Genomic DNA, 4682 nt, shown 5'->3' with positions numbered 1-4682 from the left:
TCTCCGACGACGAAGATGAGTTGTCACTAGCTCCCTTGAGAGCTATGGTCTTCAATTTTGGTGACGGCTCCTCAACTTCGCGTGATGACACTTCCTCCTTTTCCTTCCCCTTGAGCTTCTTCTCATGCACTTTGAGCTTTCCGATGAGGCTATCAAGAGCTAAGGTAGTGAGGTCATGAGCTTCCTCAATGGCCGTAGCCTTGGGTTCCCATGTCGGAGTCAAGGAGCGAAGTATCTTGTAATTCATCTCTTGAATGGATAATTGCTTATCTAGACCATGTAATTCATTGATGATATTAGTAAAACGAGAAAACATAGCATCAATGGATTCATTTGGAAGCATTTTAAATAGCTCATAATCATGCATAAGTCCACTAATCTTAGATTCCTTAACTTGGGGGGTTCCTTCATGTGTGACACATAATTTTACCCAAATTTCGTATGCGGTTGCACACGTGGAAACTCTATTATATTCATTAGGGGAAAGACCACAAATTAAGGCGTTCATAGCCTTAGCGTTGAGATTAGCTAGGTGCCTTTCTCCATCGGTCATGTTCCCGACTTTGGACTTTTCTTCATATTTCTCTTCTATGAGCTCTAGAATGTCAAGGTCTATGCAACGAAGGTAAATTCTCATCCTAGCCTTCCAATAAGCAAAATTAGTGCCGGTGAAGAGAGGTGGTCTAGTTGTGGATTGTCCTTCTAGCATATGCATATTCAAAGAGGCCTCCATTAGATCTTTTCTCTAAGGTTGTTAAACCAAAAACTGATATAGAGACCAAGCTCTGATACCAATTGTTGGACCCTAGAGGGGGGGTGATTAGGGTCAAGAGGCTCTAATATGCAATTTAAAACTCAGCACAAGCAAACCACAAAACAGAAGTGCAATCAAATAGAAAGAGATAGAGTTAGGAATCGTTATCCTTGACGCGCGATGTGTTAACGAGGTTCGGCCCGCTGACCTACGTCCCCGCTCCCCACTCTCGAGGAGAAATCCACTAACACATCCGGTTTGGAAGCCGGAACTTCGTCTACACAGCGATCCCACAAGATCTCTCTCTCACTACACAGTTTGATCTCACAGATCACACTCCCTCACAGTAGATCTCCACAGATCTCAACCACACAGCAGCAGAAGAAAAAACAAGCAAGAACCTCTCTTTACACAAGCCCCTATAGCAAAGAGAAGAGTACTGAAGCTGGGAAGTGAAACACACTTGAAACAGAGAGAAAAACAGAGTTTTGAAAATTTTCTCAGGAAACAGAAAAAGCTCTCTGGTTTTCAAACGTTAGGGCTTAGAGGAAGAAGAAGAGGTCTGGGGATTTTATAGGAAAGTTTAAATCATTTTAAAACAAAAACAAATCTACCCAAATGAGATAATAATCTCTTCTTCAGACCCTCATCACAGACTGTGCCAATCACTAACAAGTGAAAGCACAGGGTTCGAGGCAAACGACCGTTTTAAAAAAGTCGCGGCTGAACAGAGGCAAAAATCGGTTGACCGAAGAAAATATTGGTCGACCGAAAAATACCTTCGGTCGACCGACCGAAAAAATCGGTCGACCGCCAGCAGCTAAGGAGTTTTGACAAAACATCCAGAGACTCATCGGTCGACCGGCACGGTCGACCGATTAAGGGTTGAGAAATTCGGTCGACCGTATCGGTCGACCGACGACACTCTGGAGACATAGTGAAGAAAGGTCATCGGATCGGTCGACCGGACCGGTCGACCGATTTCTGACATATTCTGAAATCAGGTTATTTGACCAAGTTGAAATATTTCCAAAATATTCATTTGACCTCTGAAAATTCCGAAACTTTGTAAAATGTTTTTAATGCTAAAAACAAACTGCTTGGAAAAGGAATTTTGCAGATAGGTACTCAAACTTGTGAAAAATAGTATTTTGTAAAAAACGCTTAAAAGCACAAGTTTAAAAACGTGTGTGTGATTCCCAATAGCTTCAAGTAAACTCAGTAACTCTTTGCCTACATTCTAGCACTAGAGAGAAAAACAAAAGAAAGCTAATATCCTCATATAGAGAGCAATATACTTGAGCTTTGATATAGCTTGAATCGGATGAAGCTTTTGATCGAATTTGTCGTTCTTGAAATAACGTTGCTTCATCTCTTGGCCTCCTCCTCCTTTGGATATCTTCGTTGTAGCATATATTCCATCCATCCTCCATTAATGGCACTAACGAGCTTGACAAATGATTTTACTACATTTACACTCAATAAGCCATTAGTACCGATAATGGTGGTTGTAAGAACATCATCAAAACATAAGGGCTAACAAACATACTAAATATGAAAAGTATACAAATATTATGTTTCTGGGATAGGGAGATGAAACCTATTTCCACAGGGCGATTGAGTAAGAGTATTACAAAAGTATCGTCATATTATGTTTTTGAGATAGGGAGATTAAACCTATTTCCGCAGGACGATTGAGTAAGAGTATTACAAAAGTATCGTCATATTATGTTTCCAGGATAGGGAGATGAAATCTATTTCCGCAGGGCGATTAAGTAAGAGTATTACAAAAATATCGTCATATTATGTTTCCGGGATAGGGAGATAAAACCTATTGCTGCAGAGCGATTGAGTAAGAGTATTACAAGAGTATCAGTAATATATATAAGAGATTCACATTTGTAAGTAATATAAAGTATAATTTTTCTTTCATATTGAATAACTGTAAGTAGGGTGCTTTCTCTGAGACCGTGGCTTACACGACATGGTATGTGGTTGGCTTTTGTTTGGATGAGTTCCTTTTATCTCAAATCCGTCTAACCAAGTGTAGATCAGGATGAGATATTTGTTCTACAGGTTTGAGGTTTGGAGTATTATCTTTTTGTTTGTTGTTTATCATTCATAGAGTTTGGAATTAGTATTTAGGGAGTCACAATTTGAGACATGGTATATACATGAGGGTTTCCTTGTTTGGATTATTTCGCTCGATGTACTAACTCTCGTGTTGTGATTTCCTAAATATTAACATCCGGTTAGAGTTTTATGAATGATTTCATATGTATATGTATTAATTCTATTTTCTATATACTCCTACCCCGTCTCCTGGGGAGAGGTGGAGATGATCTCGCTATAGCGTTTTGACGCTCATTGTCCCCCCCCTTCAGGCAATGAGTTCGGTGCACGGAGAGTCGCAGGTTGATAAGATTTCTTCATAGATTCTATCTAGCTATTTATTATTTAGTAGTTATTTCAGAACTCCACAATTAGTTGTTTATGTTCAGACTCTAGGCTTGTATTTCATTTTGTAGAGACTGAGAGCCATAGTGATACTTTGTTCAACTCATTGTACTTGAGGTTTATTTCAGACTCAGAGATATTTCTATTCTATTTTAGTTGGGCTCACTGATGATTATTTTTCATACTTCCTTTGTGTATATCTGGCTTTGCTCTATTTCTTTTATTTGCATGTCTGTACCTTCACCTATTTGTTATTTCCACTAGAGAGATAGTAATTATGATGGTGAAATATATCGTAGCATGGTGTTTGGTGCTTGGCAGGTTTGACAATCTGGATTTCGCCTTGGACTGCAGCCTTGTGCGAAACCTGGGGCGTTACAGTTGGTATCAGAGCTCTAGGTTCTAATATCCTTAGGATCATTCATGTGTCGTATTTTGGAGTTAGGATAGAGTTTCCTAGGAATCATGTATACAGTCCGCTAAGAATTCCTAGAATGAGTGAGGACGTATTATATATACGCGAAAAATTACAAATATGTTTTTTTCTAATGAACTATTTGCTTTGAATAATAAGACATGCTATGAGTAATATGTGATATGATTTACTTATTAGTATACGTTATATCTTTTTCTGGTTGAGATTCTATTTACTGCGTAATAAGCTATACTTCGATATTATAGATGTCAGGAAGAAGTCATCGACGTCAAGGTACTCTGCTCAGGGAGCTGAGCAAGTCGATAGAGAGACCGAGCCGCAGCAGGCTCCACAGTACTTAGTGGATCTTATAGCACCATTAGCAGCTCATCTGACATCTATAGAGGAGCAGTTAGCAGATCATGTTTGGCAGGGAACACCTATTCAAGAGGAGATACCAGAGGAGACACCAGTAGTCACACCGCCACTTTTGGTTAATGATGGAGTGGCTGAGCGGGAGACTTGGATTCGCCTGGTAGAGAGGTACCAGAAGTTGAAGGCTCCAGAGTTCCATGGTTCGACAGATTCCATTGCAACGCACAAGTGGAAGGAGGATGTGAGCAACATTTTGGACATGCTTAATGTAGATACTGTGCAGAAACAGAGGCTAGCAGCTTTCAACCTCATAGGTGATGTAGGAGGATGGTATCGGATTTGTTTTACCCCAGAGTAGAGGATGACGGCCTCATGGGAGACTTTTGTGTATTTCTTTGAAGAACAATATGTTTCGGCTGTAGCAAAAGCCGGAAAGGAGTTAGAGCTGGCTCGATTGGAGCAGGGGGACATGTTAGTGATAGATTTTGAGAGTAAGTTCATGTCACTACTTAGATTCACTGGCATGTAGCACACCGAGAGAGGTAGACCCAGATGTTCATGATGGGACTTCATCTAGGTTTACGTCGATATCTAGTATCTCGGAGATTCCGTTTAGTGCGAGAGGTGGCAGATGCCGCTATAGCCTAGGAGACAGACACAGCTATATTTATCAAGGGTAAA

This window comes from Asparagus officinalis, chromosome 5, assembly GCF_001876935.1.
Source record: "Asparagus officinalis chromosome 5, Aspof.V1, whole genome shotgun sequence".
Classification (NCBI taxonomy): Eukaryota; Viridiplantae; Streptophyta; class Magnoliopsida; order Asparagales; family Asparagaceae; genus Asparagus; species Asparagus officinalis.
Note: the sequence above shows the minus strand (reverse complement) of the source record.